The 20,120-nt window shown below is 41.3% G+C and overlaps 1 long non-coding RNA gene across 1 annotated transcript in view; it reads left to right on the forward strand.

Annotated features, from left to right (window-relative positions):
• The first annotated feature begins 394 nt into the window (after window positions 1-394).
• The window catches only part of LOC134911502 (uncharacterized), a 91,389-nt gene continuing 71,663 nt past the window's right edge, over window positions 395-20,120 (forward strand). Inside the window, exons 1-2 of the long non-coding RNA XR_010176625.1 lie at window positions 395-798; window positions 13,405-13,571. This is a non-coding gene — a long non-coding RNA (uncharacterized LOC134911502). The remainder of the gene's footprint in view (window positions 799-13,404; window positions 13,572-20,120) is intronic.

The raw sequence follows: 20,120 nt of genomic DNA on the forward strand, positions 1-20,120 counted from the left end.
TTATCATATTTCTGCAGCATTATGTGTGAACATTATTTGAGAAAGGCCTTCATACATACATATACAGTATTGTTTTATACAATGTATTTAATTAGTTTCAGTTCATACAGTAATTTGAATTACATTCTAGAGTAAAGTAACACGAGGTTAGCAAGAATTATTGCTTCCAAGAGGATGAATAGATGAATTAACAGACATTGGTGCACTATTCAATTTACTGCTCGTATTCTTCTTGCTAAACTTTAGAATGGTTCCTGTCTATCCCCTCCCCTGTTTCATTCTCCATAGCTAAGGTTCCTGCTTAATTAAAAAACACACTACATCACTGTTAAATAAAACTGTACCCAGGATTACCCTAATTTCCATATGCAGATTTATCTGCACTGACAGCCCTCTCTTCCTTTCCTTCTCTCTCTCTCAGTGTGTCTAACCATATCTTTGGGCATTGCATTGAGAGGGCTCCCTATAGCTGCTGTACCTTCCTATTATTGACACAATCAAATAATCTGCATAGTAAGGATAAAAACCTACTTCGTCCTTTGCCTTGTCTTAACTTCTTCATCCTGTGGAATCTGCCTGCCATGGATTTAAAGATGAAATGCATCATGCAATGACCAACAGCTGTTTCTGGTTTTGCACTCCAGGAAAGGGAACGTTCAACATGTGAAAGAATATGGTCTTTTATTTATATGGCAGTGCACTGTTGTTTTTATCAGAATATCAGCATGCATATCCCCGGAGTAAGTGATGACCAGACAATCACATGAAATCTGTAATCTTCTTTATCACTATTCTAAGGTAAGGAAATTGCATTTGATGTTTAATGTATTGATGATCATATAAAGCATTAACAGTATGTATATTCCTCTCAACATAGATATTTTGGTCAATGATAGATATAAGTGAAATGTTTGTTTTATACAGTGGAAACAATTAGCCAATAAAACTGGTGAATAAACCTATTGCACGCATATGCAAGGTCACAGTGGCTGACCTAGCAATTTGCTTTTATTTTGTTTACATAAGATATTAATGCATTTTTGTAGACACTTCAGTCCTTTAGAGAAACATTTTCAGGAAAATACATTTAAGAAGCTGCATGTGTGTTTTCTTCTTTCCAGTAAATATTTGAACTTTGATTAAAACAGTAGTTTCCTGTAATAAAGTAATTAATGTTACAAAATTAAGTACAGTGTTTAATTTGTCTGTTGTGAAGCAAAAGAATAAGGTAATAATTTTTATTGTACTGTTCAGTCTCAAGACGTTCTCCGTGTTAATTGGGTTAAAAAAATTGCAGTACTTATTAGAAATTCTAATTTCACAATGCAGCACTGACAATACGCTCAGCCTGTGAATTATTCACATCTTTAATTTGCTCATTTAATGACAGTGTTCTGTAATCAGAAAGCAGAGCCTGCTTCCCATGCATTATGTATGACGCTCAGGACTTAAATGCAGGACATTATGAAGCTCTCAGTGGTTCAGTAATTATTTTTCCACAAGGCGGGTACTTAGATATTAAAGTACTGGAACGCATATTTCAAACAAACTGCACGCTGTAACTAATGATGTTTTATCCCCAGACAGCCTTGTTCCAATATTTTTTCTAAAGAAACACTTGTGGATCCCAGGAAATAAGGACAAGTGTAAAACAGTATTTTAAAGAAAGTATAGTTAGTTACCTACATACTTATTTCTGATGTTATCTTTTTATAATAATTAACTCTCCTTTAATAAATATGTTACTTTGTTTTGTATCGCCTTTCTATTATTATTATTATTATTATTATTATTACCAGTTATTTAAATAGTGCACATATATTCTGCAGCGCTTTACAGAGAATATTCGGTCATTCACATTTGTCCCTGCCCCAGTGGAGCTTACAATCTATATTCCCTACCACATGCAGACACACACAGTAGGGTTAATTTTTGGTGAACGCCAATCAACCTACCAGTACCATTTTGGATTGTGGGGGGAAACCGGAGTACCCAGAGGAAACCCACGGAAACACAGGAAGAATTTACAAACTCCACATAGTTAGGGCCATGCTGGGAATTGAAGCCATGACCTCAGTGCTGTGAGGAAGTAATGCTAATTATTGCTGCCCAATGGTAAACAATATAAACATCAGAAACAAGTGTCTAGAATGTTCTAGTTCTCTTATTGTTATAATTTATTAAAGGAGAAAGCCATGTATACATTTTTGACCTTTACCTCCCTCATTAAATCATTGAACCATTGTTTGTATGTGCACAAGTTGGAACATTTCTCCTTCCTGCACCTTAGGCTCATGATGTAGAGATCTTCTAATAGAATCTGTATTGTGCAGCATTGCCTGCTACAATCTGGTTTGATAAGTCAAAGAGAAACACATGCGCAATGATTTAAGACTACTAGTCAAACGCGTTGTTTGAAATCAAGCAAAATAATAATAATTGTGTTTCCTAAAATGCATTTATATAAAGTTTACTATATCTCAACAGTTTACTGTATCCCGAAATTTTACTGTATCTCAAAATTTTACTGTTTATCGAAAGTGTTACAAAAAGTTAATTGTACCAACTGAATGTAGGGCAGATAAAAACTGGCAATGGCTGCATTGCAACTTGCATACCCAAAAGAAAAAGCCCCCAACCCTCTTCCCCACCTCCCCGCTCAATGCTTTTTCTATGGGAAAAAATCATGACTTTGACACGTTATTCATCAACAACCTGACGACTTATCAGAAGTCATCCTTTGCTACCTTATTGCAAATCTACATCACACACCCTATCAAAAGACACTTGAACCAACAAAATCTGTGCTGTCATTGCGGAGTAGTTGCTCTCACAAAAAATTGCTTGTGGGATGTGCGTACAAATCCGAATTAGGCTTTGTCAGCTATATGATTTAATATAATTTTTCTACAGTACATATCTAGGAATTATTATTTTTTTAAACTTGGAAGAAAATTATTAAATAAAGGGGATCTTTTAACACAATTTACTTTTAATCAATCATAGAGATTTAATTCTGCTATAAGTTGGTTAGAGTTAATTTTTAAGTTTCATAGATCCTTTTGGAGTTAATGACATTTCTCCTTGAGCCAATTACGCCAATTACTCAAACATTCATATATATTGTTATTTTGTTTATCGTATATTAAAACTGGGTGTCCATGAATCCTATTTTATAATAATTTTATATTCAAACATCATACACATAAATGAATACTCCATTAAACTAGCAAGCTAGCAAATCTTAAGAAGCATTGAAACTTCTTAATAAGCATTCATAAAAGAAATATAAACAATAGTGTAATACTGTACTGTAAAAAAATAATAATATCCCTGTGTACATGTAATGTCCCTTAAAAAATGAAAATGAATTAGTGCTGTTTTTTCTTCTTTTTCCAAATTCAGAATTGAAACCATGGCCCTCATTCCGAGTTGTTCGCTCTGTATTTTTCATCGCATCGCAGTGAAAATCCGCTTAGTACGCATGCGCAATGTTCGCACTGCGACTGCGCCAAGTAACTTTACTATGATGAAAGTATTTTTACTCACGGCTTTTTCTTCGCTCCGGCGATCGTAATGTGATTGACAGGAAATGGGTGTTACTGGGCGGAAACACGGCGTTTCAGGGGCGTGTGGCTGAAAACGCTACCGTTTCCGGAAAAAACGCAGGAGTGGCCGGAGAAACGGTGGGAGTGCCTGGGCGAACGCTGGGTGTGTTTGTGACGTCAACCAGGAACGACAAGCACTGAAATGATCGCACAGGCAGAGTAAGTCTGGAGCTACTCTGAAACTGCTAACTCGTTTGTAATCGCAATATTGCGCGTACGTCGGTCGCAATTTTAAGAAGCTAAGATTCACTCCCAGTAGGCGGCGGCTTAGCGTGTGTAACTCTGCTACATTCGCCTTGCGAGCGAACAACTCGGAATGAGGGCCCATATAGATAAGATAACTTATGAGTAAATACACTTACTGGATAATAATGAGGAAAGACGTGTCTCAATATGATTTCATTTCTTCCTACTTGATGTAACTTAGAAAATTCAGTCAGGTAGTTAACAGGCACCATAGAAAAAAATAATAAAACATGCAGTGAAGTACACCCAGAATATATACAAAAATATAATTTAATATAGGTACTTCCAAGAAATCCAAAATAACAGCCATATAGTATAGTAATTCATAATAACAGCATACATTTATCCAAACAACCAAATTGCTTTGTACCAACCTATAAATATAGGAAAGACACATCAAAAGAAGATACTGGTGTTTGTGGGATCCCAAAATTCCATCTATACAGAGAAAGTGTGATAATTCCCATTGGACTGGTTCCATTCTTAGCTCTGCTGGGCTGGGTTAAACTGCCTGCCATCCTGGGTTTCTCCATAAGTCTTCTGGATTTCCCTGTGGCACACAAACTGGAAGCGGTTATCTGCTCTGGTTAGTGAAGTGATACACTACTGTTCCAAATATGGAAAAATGTTGTGTTATGCTTTCTGGATTTGTTTCAGTTTGCATTATAGCTAATATTTTAGTATACTGATTTATCTTTACCCATTAGAAATTTCTAAAAATGAGACAACCAGTAAGAGATTAGGGAGTAGCTATTTTGTGTAGTACACTGGTTAAAGTAGTTAATATGTTCACTTTTGATATTAGTGGGACTAATTCTAAATCAGACACATCTGCTCTTTTTTACCATCCGTGGCAGCCTACTTACTAGCTTATGCCAGAAACCTCCCATGTATTCCAAACATCTATGTATCTGCATGTGCCAGCAACTGTCACCATTAATATCAGTAATTGCACCCACACTATGCTGAAGATTCAAAAGATTCATGTGAAACAGGTGCTCCATCTCTGTCCGCATTGAAGGTGGTTTACACTCCCACAACACTCCCGTGGCACTCCCACAAGATGGAACAGCTCTGTGCATCTGCATGATCTCTGACCAGTTGCCGCACAGAAATGCCTATTTCACTGTAAGAGTGGTCCTATCAGTTCATCCACGCTTGCGATCTTTGTCCGTATGCCTGATTCTGCACATATACAGTTATCTATTTCTTTGGTGTACAGTATGTGCAGTATGCTGCAATTTCTGTGATGCATCTGCAAACGCACTTGCAACCGATTCAGTCACTTTACATTATGGGTATGATATGCACAATATAATTAAAATAAAGTATGTCATTTTGAAAATTAATACTGCTGGCTTCTCTCATATTGCTTTTGTTTGTGATATAATTTAAAGAACATGTACAAAAGTCAAGATGGAAAATCAGATTGCAGATATCAGGGGAGAGCGGACTGTCCTCCGAATATACAGCAGTAGAGGTGTACAGCGCTAATAAGAATAAATTTGTGTGCCACACTGATGTAAGAGTTTGTATGCTTGGCCTGCATTGGCAAAGCTAGGGGTACTGGCAGGGATTGTATCCTCAGACAAAGGCTTAGGTGGTGGGATTGTGATGTTTTTGATTTGGGTGAGAGTGTAGGACCTTTCTTTTTATATGAAAAACTTTCTTCAGGCTGCACCGACTCTGTGGAATGCCCTACCATGCACAATAAGACTCTCCACTAGTCTCCAAACCATCAAAGTTTCCCTGAAAACTCACCTTTTCAGGCTAACTTATCACATTCTAGAACTACTCACTCAACTTTCATAAGCTTTCCTATCCAGTTACATCCCCTCTGTACAGTCCACACACATCATTGTGTGACTATATCATACAGCCCACCAAGAACCTTTGCAATCTGGTAGACAATAATTCAATAGATAGCAGCTATCTTTGTGTATCAATGCCATTTCCCAATAGATTGTAAGCTTGTGAGCAGGACCCAGTTTTGTTTTATCATTGTTGTTCCAATTGTAAAGCATAACGGAATATGCTGCGCTATATAAGAAACTGTTAATATATATGTGTGTATATATATATATATATATATATATATATATATAAAATCACACTCACTTTTTCAATGTACCAGAAAAAGTAAAAGAAGCCAGCACTCATGGTTTTTGATGAATGAAAAAAGGTGTTTTAATACTTAGAGAGACGGCATTTCAAATACAATACCACAGTCACAGCCCGACAGCTGTTTCATCCGATCCTTGGTTTTCGTCAGGGGCTAATCACACCATAACCAGAGCCCAAATAAATACCTGTATTGGCGCCAAAAAGCACTTTCAAACAAGCCCATATTGTGGGAGGAGACGGGACGAGCCTGCAAGCGGCTCGCGTGTTATTCCCGCTCCGAAACGCCGTTGCCTTGGTAAACAAACCCGGCGCCGCACATAGCGACTACTCCGTAGTATTGTGCAGTGAAGTGACGGGTGAGTCATCGGCACAGCCGTCTAAGCTCTACAACAATGTAACCAACGTGAGGGTTAGTGCAAGCTGACAAATAAACCCAGAGATATATCAAGTATATATATGCAATCTCGGGCATGCAAAGTGAACACTAAAAATTGGATCACTACAAACAGGGCAGGGTGATGTAACACTAACGTGTATGGTAACACGTTGTGATTGATGACCCATAGTGGAAAAAGCTCTGAGAGTCATACCCCCATGTGAAATATCATCTCAGGTGGCAATATTGGAGAAGAAGCCTCCAAGTGTCTAATTTCGTAATTAGACTACTGTTTTGATCACACATAGTGCAGGGATGTAGGTCCATGAACCACCATGATTTATATACAGCACCCAGTATTCCCAGGCAGTCTCCAGAGCTGGTACTGACTGGGCCCGACACTGCTTAGTTTCCAAGATCTGAAGGAATTGGACGTCACCCAGTGTGGTGTGGCTGTATAAATCTTTTATAAGACAAACTCTGGTACATTGAAAAAGTGAGTGTGATTATTTATCCTTTTCCTGCCTTGCACCACCATGATCATTTAAAATATGATTAGCTTTGAGTGCTGTCTATTTTTTGTTATATATATATATATATATATATATATGTAGCAATAGAGGAATAGGCGCCTTTGGGATGTATTTCCTCGAAATAATAAATAGGATTCAGCAGGAATCTCTAGACGTATATTAATATATGTTTGCTCAATATTTTAGAGCATAAAAATCACATTAACATGTTCCATATAAAATTTATTAAAACATAAAAACACAAGCAATGGTACAATGAATTAAGTATCCATCCTTAACAAATGACACCGAACAATTATACAGAGGACAAGTAGAATAACTTTTACAGACTCCTCCTTCTCCTTATAGCAAGTTTGGAGATTGGTGTGACAAATAGAAAAACCCAACGCGTTTCGTCTTGCTCAAAGACTTCATCAGGGGTATATCTCGAATGCTTGATAAAAATTGATAGACTGTCACATGAATTAACACATAGGCGTTCAGGATACTTGAATACTACCCACACATCAGTGGGATATATAGATGAAAAATAGATTGGGCCCTCCAGCAGATCAGCAGTGTTCAGCTCAGTTCCATATATATATATAAAAGTAAAAAGAATCGGCGGCACTCCAGGACTTATAGATTCAAAAAATTGTGTATTAAGACATCACAAATACAACAGTTTCCGGCGTTTCAGGGCCCGCAGCCCCTTTTTCAAGGTGTATGTGATATGTGCAATAAGCTCACCTTAAATAGTGTAGGAAGACCCACCAGTGTAGTGAGGAAGGACGCCTCCGGCCACTCCATCTCCGCCGCGCTCCCTGGACTTCCGGGTTCCGCTACGGATGACGTCACGTGTCCACACGTCGGGTTGCCATAGTAGCAGCCACCGCGTCGGATCGCGCTGGCCGGGGCTGTCAAACGGAGTGCAGAGAAAGAACTTAGTGTGAAATTAAACAAAGCACTTAAACACTGTTCACCCATGCAATATATGTGTGATCAGATTTAACCATATCAGTAAACCATCGTTAACCTAACTACTACATGTAAAACACTGAATATATAAATGTGTCCACATTGGACAAAATGCAATGCTGGAAAAAATGCAAAAATAGGGATAGATTCAATATTAGGAAAACGTATAATGTAAGGGCATCATAAGGGAGTTGGGGACATGGTGGCTACTCTCTATATTTACACCTCATAGTTGACTACCGCTCATCGTGGCCACTGCCTCTATATTGTGTAAGGGGAGCTCCTACACAAAAGCACGATGTAGGTTTATGAGTGGACCATAAATGTACTCCACATTATGAATGCCCCAACACACTATCACTGAGAGTGCTCAAATCCACTATAGCGTGTCATGCAAAGGGAACTAACACCACGCTAGTAAGAACACCACTATGTGAACATAATAATAAGTTCCAATAAACAACTTGATCCAGATTGAGTCTCTCGTAGAGATATATATTCCTAAGGACTGTTCTATTCAGTCAGGTCACAATATTCCCCATTTATCCTGTCCTGTTATTGAAGAGAGTTTCAGGCAATTTTTTCATTCAAACCCATTGGGCTCGTCGTATTCAGTTTAAATATCCATCTTGCTTCTAACTTGAGGAGTTTCGCTCCTCTGTCTCCTCTACGTATATAATCTGGTACATGGTCTATAACAATGTGCTTAAAAGAGTTCATAGAAAGCTATCACCTGATTAGAAAGCTATCACCTGATTAGAAAGCATGATGTGTACATCCAAATCAGGTGATATCTACGACTGTATATACAAAACCAACCGATAAAAACAATTTATTGAGGGCTAATAGCCATCATCCTAAATCCCTGATTAAAGGACTACCAAAATCCCAGATGTTGAGGACAGCTAGAATAAATAGCGATCAGACAACACTGGGAGTCCAACTTGATATGGTGGTTGAAAAATTCGTCCAAAGAGGATATAACATCTCACTACTGAGGCACCAGAAAGAAGAAGTGCTGTCTATGGACAGAGGGTCCCTATTGTCTATCAAGTCAAAAGAAACAACTCGGCAGGTGATTCCATGGAAGACCACATATTCTACATCGAGTCCTGTTGTTCAACGAGCAGTAAGAGCACTTTGGCCTATAGTTGCTACTGACGAGAATTTGAAGTGTTTCAGGTCCAAGAGACCCATGTCTTGTTTCATGAGAGGAAGAAATATAAAAGACAGCATAGTTCATTCAGATATAACAGGTTTTAACAGCATACCCCCAATCAACTTTCTGACGAAAGCCCCAGGATGTTACAGGTGCCTGGGGTGCACTACGTGCACACATATGTTGACCGGGTCTTCCTTTAAATTTCCCCTTTCTGAACAGGTGGGACACATCAGACATGTCCTAACCAGTACCTCCAAGTACATTATCTACTTGATAGTATGCCGTGCGGCAAAGGCTATGTGGTTAAAACCACTAGGACTAGAAGAGAACGCATGGCCCTTCATAGGTCAGCTATAAATCAAGCACTGACGGGTATAAAATCTGACCAACCGGTAGCCAGACATTTTGCCGAGATGAAACATCCACTCAACTCTTTTAAGCACATTGTTATAGACCATGTACCAGATTCTATACGTGGAGGAGACAGAGGAGCGAAACTCCTCAAGTTAGAAGCAAGATGGATATTTAAACAGAATACGACGAGCCCAATGGGTTTGAATGAAAAAAGGAATATATATCTCTACGAGAGACTCAATCTGGATCAAGTTGTTTATTGGAACTTATTATTATGTTCACATAGTGGTGTTCTTACTAGCGTGGTGTTAGTTCCCTTTGCATGACACGCTATAGTCAGTGCCAGATTAAGGTCCACATAGGCCTGGAGCTGAAATTTACAAAGGGCCTATTATATGGGGCCACCGAGGGTGTGACTAGTGATGTGGGGGGGGGGGCAAGACCAGTAGCACCCATTACTGTACTCACAGCAGCACCCATTACTATACTCACACAGCTGCACCTGTTACTCATATGGTGGCCAATCCTGGGATCGGGATCGGCAGTATCCTGGGATTTTGGCCTAAAATGGGGCTTACTATCCCGGTATTTGGGCCAACGCTTTTTTTTTAAAATGCCGGGCAGCGTCTGAGCCAATTCAGCACACGGCTCAGATGCTGCTCGGCTCCCCCTGCCCCAGGCAGTGCGGCTGTGTGCACTGCGCAGCGTGACATGGTGTTAGAGGTCACACTGTGCCGCACAGCATAAACCTCGCTGCCGGCCTGGAATGCCCGAACCCGCCCATACTCACCGCCTGCTGGAGCCGCCGCCTGCTGCCCGGACCTGCCGATAGCACAGCCGCCTGCCACATGGACCTGCCAACAGCACCGCCGACATCTGGACCTGAGGAGGGTATTTTTGAAAAATTTTTTTTAACCCTAGTTAGTCCCGAGTATTAGGACCATCAGCATTATATAAACCACATAAACTGTAAATAATATTGTGTTTTTAATTTTTATGCTTTATAACCTAATAAATTGGAGTATACCAGAATTTAAAAGTAAACTGCATATGTGATATTATTTGTTTAGGAGTGAGCGCTGACAGTTAAATACGCTAAGCATCCAATTTCTATGGGCAGGTGGAACCCCTTCCCTCCTCAGCTGCTACTCATATAACAAATAGGTGTTAGCGTAGCCCTCCCAAACATAGCATATACACACAGGCCCCCATCATATAAAGTACACACACACACATAGTACACACTACACACACAAAGTACACCCCCCCACATATAAACACATAAAGTACACACACACACACCCACCACCACGTATACACAAACACACACAGTACACACCAGTGGTCGAAGTGGAAATATTGAAGTGGGGATATGGAAAAGTCAAGGATGCAATTATGCGCGCGCCTTCGCTCCAGAAAAGGGGGCGTGGTCACCCAAAAGGGGGCATGTCCAGTGTAGTAGAACCCCTTATACTATCTAGTACTGGTGCCCCTTTCACCTTATAGCACACGGTACGAGCCAAAACTCACATTATAGCACATGGTACGAGCCGAAATTCACATTACAGCACACGGTACGAGCCGAAATTCACATTACAGCACTCGGTACGAGCTGAAACTCACATTATAGCACACGGTACGAGCCGAAATTCACATTATAGCACACGGTACGAGCCGAAATTCACATTATAGCACACTGAATAAGCCGAAATTCACATTATACCCCAATGAATAAGCCGAAATTCACATTATAGCACAATGAATAAGCCGAAATTCACATTATAGCACACGGTACGGGCCAAAATTCACATTATAGCACACGGTACGAGACGAAATTCACATTACAGCACACGGTACGAGCCGAAATTCACATTGCAGCACACGGTATGAGCCGAAATTCACATTATAGCACACGGTACGAGCCGCAATTCACATTATAGCACAATGAATAAGCCAAAATTCACATTATAGCACACTGAATAAGCCGAAATTCACATTATAGCACACAGTAGTGCACCTAATACACATTGCACCAGGTAGAACCTCCTATACACACTGCGACAGGTAGAGCACGTTATACATATTGTGCCAGATAGAGCACGTTATACACATTGCACCAGGCAGAGCACTGATACACACTGCACCAGGTAGAGAGCACTGAGACACACTGCACCAGGTAGAGAGCACTGAGGCACACTGCACCAGGTAGAGAGCACTGAGGCACACTGCACCAGGTAGAGAGCACTGAGGCACACTGCACCAGGTAGAGAGCACTGGGAGGAAGAGGAAGACAGGCACAGGGCAGATGCAGAGCGGCACTCACCGTTGCGGAGGAGGGCACTGTGCCGGATCAGCAGGGCCAGTCTCTTGATGCTGACGGCGGAGCCCAGGTCAGCGTGCAGCGCCGTGGTGAGGCAGAATCAAACCATGCCGGAGGACTGGCAGGAGACACCGCAGGATCTGATTGGCTGCTCCTTCCCGCTGCATGCTGACCCTGTCTCCGCCTTCAGCTGAGAGCTATCAGCGCGGCCGGGGGAGGAGTAACAGTGCTGCGGGGGGAGAAGTGACAGCGCGGCGGGTGGAGAAGGCAGTCCTTTGGTGATTAGCAGGGCGCATTCTGTCACTCAGAAAAGGGGTAGGGCGCAGCTCCCTGCGAAAGAAGCTTAACATGAACACTTTCATTTAATTAAAAAATATACCACTCCATTTCGACCACTGGTACACACTATATACACACCCACCACCACCACCACCACATATACACAAACACACCCACCCACCACCACATATACACATACAGTACACACTACAGACACACAAAGTACACCCACCACCACCACATATACACAAACACAACCACCCACCCACCACCACATATACACATACAGTACACACTACAGACACACAAAGTACACCCACCACCACCACCACATATACACAAACACACCCACCCACCACCACATATACACATACAGTACACACTACAGACACACAAAGTACACCCACCACCACATATACACACTACACACACCCACACAGAAAGTACACATACACCTCCACCATATATACACACTAAACACACACACAGAACCCACTACAGTGACTACACACTTCACATATAAAGTACACACACACCCCCATCACTATACAAAGTACACACACACCACCACCACATATACACACTATACACACCCACCCACCACCACATATACACACACACATTCACTACACACATCACACAAACTGTATACACATATTAATCAAGAAGCCATCACTGCACTTGCCAGGCTTCCTGCAGCAGCAGCTCCCCGTGGCCCGTGCAGTCTGGGGGCGGAGCTTGGGCCTGTGAGTGACAGCAGGACCCCGGAGAAGGAGAGACTGGAGAGGAAGGGGCGGCCAGCACACTGCCTGCAGGCTGCATGGCTCCGTGGCAGGTGAGATCGATGGAGCCGTAGAAGGGGGCATGGGAGAGAGGAGGCCGCTGGCAGTATGTGACAGGAAAAAGTTCCTGTCAATGCTGTCAGTTTGCTGTGGGCCTATTTTCAATGGGGGGCCTGGAGCTGCAGCTCCATCCGCCCCATTGTTAATCCGGCCCTGGCTATAGTGGATTTGAGCACTCTCGGTGATAGTGTGTTGGGGCATTCATAATGTGGAGTATATTTATGGTCCACTCATAATCCTACATCGTGCTTTTATGTAGGAGCTCCCCTTACACAATATAGAGGCAGTAGCCACAATGAGCGGTAGTCAACTATGAGGTGTAAATATAGAGAGTAGCCACCATGTCCCCAACTCCCTTATGATGCCCTTACATTATACGTTTTCCTAATATTGCATCTATCCCTGTTTTTGCATTTTTTACAGCATTGCATTTTGTCCAATGTGGACACATTTATATATTCCATTCTTTACATGTAGTAGTTAGGTTCACGATGGTTTACTGATATGGTTTAATCTGATCACACATATATTGCATGGGTGAACAGTGTTTAAGTGCTCTGTTTGATTTCACACTAAGTTCTTTCTCTGCACTCCGTTTGACAGCCCCGGCCAGCGCGATCCGACGCGGTGGCTGCTACTATGGCAACCCGACGTGTGGACACGTGACGTCATCTGTAGCGGAACCCGGAAGTCCAGGGAGCGCGGCGGAGATGGAGTGGCCGGAGGCGTCCTTCCTCACTACACTGGTGGGTCTTCCTACACTATTTAAGGTGAGCTTATTGCACATATCACATACACCTTGAAAAAGGGGCTACGGGCCCCGAAACGTCGGAAACTGTTGTATTTGTGATGTCTTAATACACAATTTTTTTAATCTATAAGTCCTGGAGTGCCGCCGATTCTTTTTACTTCTATTCATGCTTTAATGCGGAGGGCACCTGGGCCAAACATTGGATGTTTTTAGGGAGTGCCGGGCTGTTCCAAATTGTATATATATATATATATATATATATATATATATATATATATACACACATATATATATATATATATGTAATACAAAACCAGCTGCAACATTAACTTTTACAAAATCCAGAGTGCATGGCACAAGAAACAGGTACTTTATAAATGCAACAAAGAGCCCGCACTTCCACTTGTATGCAAAGTCATGAAAAAAATCTTTATAAAATCGACATCAGTATAAAATGCATGAATACATAGAGAACTTCAATATACAACAAGGCATGATGCTGTGGTAAACATTAATACTACTCACGGCCCTGGGACAGTGTACCTCTTTAGGATGACCACCCTGGCTATACTATGCTAAGTATCACATTTTAATTTGTGTGAGAGTGCAGGACCTTCCCTTTTATGAATAAAATATGGTCTCTATTACTAGGTACTATATTTTTTCTGACACCCACCACTGATTACACAGGTATTTGCATTGACACTGAAACTTGCAGACATTTTGTACACAATATGTTCTTTATTATTTCTATTTCTTTTCGTTTTCTTTTCCTGCCTTAAGAAAACTTCTTTCATTCATTTGACTGGTATCTGATATTGCTATGGGGGATATTGTGATCTGTGAAATGGCACACGGCCATCTGGGATTTCTAGATGATAATCTTTTGGCATAGGTAGAACAGGGCATCGTTTCCTTGACAGATGACGATGCAGATAAATTGTTTTTTTTTACCAAATTTATTTTGAAACACTCCCTGCTGAATAGAGATGAGCCGGTTCGGTTCCTCGGAATCCGAACCCCCCCGAACTTCACCCATTTTACACGGGTCCGAGGCAGACTCGGAGCCTCCCGCCTTGCTCGGTTAACCCGAGCGCGCCCGAACATCATCATCCCACTGTCGTATTCTCGCGAGATTCGTATTCTATATAAGGAGCCGTGCTTCGACGCCATTTTCACTCGTGCATTGGAGATGATAGGGAGAGGACGTGTGCAGCGTTTTCTCAGTTGTGTTCAGTGTGCTGCAAATATCTGTGCTCAGTGTGCTGCAAATATCTGTGCTCAGTGTGCTGCAAATATCTGTGCTCAGTGTGCTGCAAATTTCTGTGCTCAGTGTGCTTAAAATATCTACGTTCTCTGCCTGAAAATCGCTCCATATCTGTGCTCAGTGTGCTGCAAATATCTGTGCTCAGTGTGCTTTATTGTGGGGACAGGGGACCACCAGTATTATATAGTAGGAGGACAGTGCAGATTTTTGCTGACCAGTGACCACCAGTATTATACGTTCTCTGCCTGAAAAACGCTCCATATCTGTGCTGCATTGTAGTATATAGTAGGAGGACAGTGCAGAATTTTGCTGACCAGTGACCACCAGTATTATATCAGTACGGTACAGTAGTCCACTGCTCTACCTACCTCTGTGTCGTCAAGTATACTATCCATCCATACCTGTGGTGCATTTTAGTTGTTGTGCGCAGTAGTAGGAGGACAGTGCATAATTTTGCTGACCACCAGTATATAATATATAGGAGTACAGTACAGTAGTCCACTGCTCTACCTACCTCTGTGTCGTCCAGTATACTATCCATCCATACCTGTGGTGCATTTTAGTTGCTGTGCTCAGTAGTAGGAGGACAGTGCATAATTTTGCTGACCACCAGTATATAATATATAGCAGTACAGTACAGTAGGCCACTGCTCTACCTACCTCTGTGTCGTCCAGTATACTATCCATCGATACCTGTGGTGCATTTTAGTTGTTGTACGCAGTAGTAGGAGGATAGTGCATCATTTTGCTGACCACCAGTATATAATATATAGCAGTATGGTACAGTAGTCTACTGCTCTAACTACCTCTGTGTCGTCAAGTATACTATCCATCCATACCTGTGGTGCATTTTAGTTGTTGTGCGCAGTAGTAGGAGGACAGTGCATAATTTTGCTGACTACCAGTATATAATATATAGCAGTACGGTACAGTAGTCCACTGCTCTACCTACCTCTGTGTCGTCAAGTATACTATCCATCCATACCTGTGGTGCATTTTAGTTGTTGTGCGCAGTAGTAGGAGGACAGTGCATAATTTTGCTGACCACCAGTATATAATATATAGCAGTACGGTACAGTAGTCCACTGCTCTACCTACCTCTGTGTCGTCAAGTATACTATCCATCCATACCTGTGGTGCATTTTAGTTGCTGTGCGCAGTAGTAGGAGGACAGTGCATAATTTTGCTGACCACCAGTATATAATATATAGCAGTACAGTACAGTAGGCCACTGCTCTACCTACCTCTGTGTCGTCCAGTATGCTATCCATCCATACCTGTGGTGCATTTTAGTTGTTGTACGCAGTAGTAGGAGGACAGTGCATAATTTTGCTGACCACCAGTATATAATATATAGCAGTACGGTACAGTAGGCCATTGCTATTGATATATTACTGGCATATAATTCCATACATTAAAAAAATGGAGAACAAAAATGTGGAGGGTAAAATAGGGAAAGATCAAGATCCACTTCCACCTCGTGCTGAAGCTGCTGCCACTAGTCATGGGCGAGACGATGAAATGCCATCAACGTCGTCTGCCAAGGCCGATGCCCAATGTCATAGTAGTGAGCATGTAAAATCCAAAAAACAAAAGTTCAGTAAAATGACCCAAAAATCTAAATTAAAAGCGTCTGAGGAGAAGCGTAAACTTGCCAATATGCCATTTACGACATGGAGTGGCAAGGAACGGCTGAGGCCCTGGCCTATGTTCATGGCTAGTGGTTCAGATTAACATGAGGATGGAAGCACTCATCCTCTCGCTAGAAAACTGCAGTGCCACTCCTAGATGGGCCAGGTGTTTGTGTCGGCCACTTGGGTCGCTTAGCTTAGTCACACAGCTACCTCATTGCACCTCTTTTTTTCTTTGCATCATGTGCTGTTTGGGGACTATTTTTTAAATCTGCCATCCTGTCTGACACTGCAGTGCCACTCCTAGATGGGCCAGGTGTTTGTGTCGGCCACTTGGGTCGCTTAGCTTAGTCACACAGTGACCTTGGTGCACCTCTTTTTTTCTTTGTATCATGTGCTGTTTGGGGACTATTTTTTGAAGTGCCATCCTGTCTGACACTGCAGTACCACTCCTAGATGGGCCAGGTGTTTGTGTCGGCCACTTGGGTCGCTTAGCTTAGTCACACAGCGACCTTGGTGCACCTCTTTTTTTCTTTGCATCATGTGCTGTTTGGGGACTATTTTTTGAAGTGCCATCCTGTCTGACACTGCAGTGCCACTCCTAGATGGGCCAGGTGTTTGTGCCGGCCACTTGGGTCGCTTAGTTTAGTCATCCAGTGACCTCGGTGCAAATTTTAGGACTAAAAATAATATTGTGAGGTGTGAGGTGTTCAGAATAGACTGAAAATGAGTGGAAATTATGGTTGTTGAGGTTAATAATACTATGGGATCAAAATGAACCCCAAATTCTATGATTTAAGCTGTTTTTGAGGGTTTTTTGTAAAAAAACACCCGAATCCAAAACACACTCAAATCCGACAAAAAATTTTCAGGGAGGTTTTGCCAAAACGCATCCGAATCCAAAACACGGCCGCGGAACCAAATCCTAAATCAAAACACAAAACCCGAAAAATGTCTGGTGCACATCACTACTGCTGAATCACCCACATATTTATACCATCATTTACTCAGACTGAGGAGAAGAGAGATAGACCTGAACTTTCATGGGCAGTTTCTTTCTAAGTATCACAGACAGAAACAAATTCCTAGGAGGTTAGGGTCAATAATGTGCCGACAATAGGCAGAAATAATCCTGTTTTCTGCAGCCGCTGGTGTGGAGTTTTGAACAAATGTTCACTTGACCTAATGCTCTTAGTAGTCGAGGAGGTCGGCACAAGACTGATATTGATGTGTTTAATAGCTCACATTTTGCAACCATAACAAATGATAAATCATGTAACCAGATTGAGAATTTAAGAGGGCAGATTGATACTTATAGGAGAGAATTTACAGCCTATAAATGCAATAAATTGACTACAGTTGTATCTGATTACCAGAACCACATAGTATATAGGTGGCGTTTGGGTGATTCAGGCCAAAACAGACCCCAGAGACCCTATAGACAGCACAGACAAACAAGGAGACCATTCATTATGGGGAGGGGGGGGGTGGAACTGGCTCATCTGCACCTGATACTGATAACTCTGATTCCCACCCACCCACTGGTGTTTTTTTAGGGCAAGATATAGCCCCCAGAGAGCAATCAGAAATACCAGGGGTCGAAGCCCACACCCCAGGATGGGGAGGTATGTTCCAAAGAGGGCAGCAGACGGGCCAGATTTAGTGATTAACTTATCCGATATCCACCTTGATGAAGCCACAAAGAGGCTACCTCAGAGTGGTCTATTTTTTTTACCTACTTTCTCAAATAAACCTTTTGATTCTTCTGTTGACTTTTATAAATTTGGGTGTAAACTATGCCTACGGGAACATTTCCCTGAACATAATTCAAAAAGTATTACAAGTAAATTCAAGAAACCCACCACATTTGACCCTACTTCTTCTAACCCAAGCATTAAAACCTTCAGTCAACTTGTCAATCAGGATCTCACTGCTACTCAACCTCCCAGACACTTTGACAATTTAACAAAACCTGAGAGGGAGCATTATCTGCACTTAGACAAAATACAGCTATAGTAATTATGCCTACTGACAAGGGGGGGGGGGGGGTTATAGTTGTTCAAAATTTTACAATGTGGGGATTCTAAGACAACTGTCAGATAACACAACCTATGGAAGAATGGAAGACTTTAAAGTATGGGTTGATCAGATTCTCAATATAGGTCTAATCCAGAGATGGCTGTACAAAAACACGTTTGAATACCTTACAGTGGAACATCCAGTATGCCCAATAATATAGACACTCCCCAAGATACATACATCTCTCTCACCCACCCAGCATGCCCATTATCTCTGGCTGAAATTCATGACTGCAACCATTGGCTGTATACATTGATACATTTTTGCAAACAGTTGCTCAACAAAGTGATAGCTACAGTCGGGATACTTCAGATTTTCTTTTTAAATTATCAACAATGGACATACCATTGGATAATATCATTCTTGGCACAATGGACATTCGCTCATTATACACAATTATTCCCTATAAGGAACAATTAGGGATGCCTTATTTCTTTACAAGATCGATGGCCCCCCTGGTAGAATTTCTTGTCTAACTGACAGAATATGGGCTTTAGTTCAATCACTTTTCTTATGATAAAGACTTACAATAGAAGAATATTATGTGGTGCACAATAAATGTAATAAAGGCCGCCATCACATATATAAATGGGAACACTACATCCCTAGAGATGAACAATATGAAAAATAGAATATATGTGCACAGAGGCGCCGATATGACAAAGATGAAAATAACTTTTTAATATCACCAATACAACATACACAAAATCTAAAATATACACCAGAGGTAATTGCACTTTTCCCAAGTTAGAAAGTCTCTCACCCTCCAAAGGAATTGGGGTGGGCAAATGCTTAGCATAGCAGCAAGATTCGTAGTGAAAAACATCCACTACGAATCTTGTTGCTGAATTCCTTACTCTCCTTCAAAGAATAAGCTCATTGCGGTGGTGCTGTGTTGCCAAACCAGGACCGTATTGCTTTGCTAAGCATTTGCCCACCGCAATTCCTTTGGAGGGTGAGAGACTTTTTAACTTGGCATCAGTGCAATTATCTCTGCTGTATATATTTTATATTTTGTGTATGTTGAATGTTTTATCCTCAACACCTTCAGGTTATTTTCATCTTTGTCATATGGGCGCCTGTGTGCACATATATTCTATTTTTCATATGATGAAGCCTGATATGTTCAATTATCTGGAGCTGCAATGGGCTTGAATCTAGCATCATCATACACCAACATTAATATAACTGTGTATGAACAGATTTTTAAAAAATTTCCGACCTACTGTATGGTTCATAAATAAAATACTTCTAAAAGATTCATGTCTTTATTTTGTGGAGTGGCACTGCAGATTCCTTCAATACTATGGTTTCGACCCTAAACAGTCTCCAACATCCTTTGAAATTTACACATCAGATTGATGCTTCCTCAATAAATTTCTTGGATATCACTATCACATTAAATGAAGGCCTGATTAGTACCAAACTTTTTCACAAAGAAACAGACAGAAATATGCTTATTTTGGCTAGTAGTCAACATCCACAAGCCCATAAAGAAAATTTACCGGTCTTTTAAATTTGAAGAGTGATGCATAATAACATTGACCTTGGAGTGATGGAATCCCAGTAGGTTGAGATGTCACAGATTTCA

The sequence above is a fragment of the Pseudophryne corroboree genome, chromosome 4 (genome assembly GCF_028390025.1).
Source record: "Pseudophryne corroboree isolate aPseCor3 chromosome 4, aPseCor3.hap2, whole genome shotgun sequence".
Taxonomy (NCBI): Eukaryota; Metazoa; Chordata; class Amphibia; order Anura; family Myobatrachidae; genus Pseudophryne; species Pseudophryne corroboree.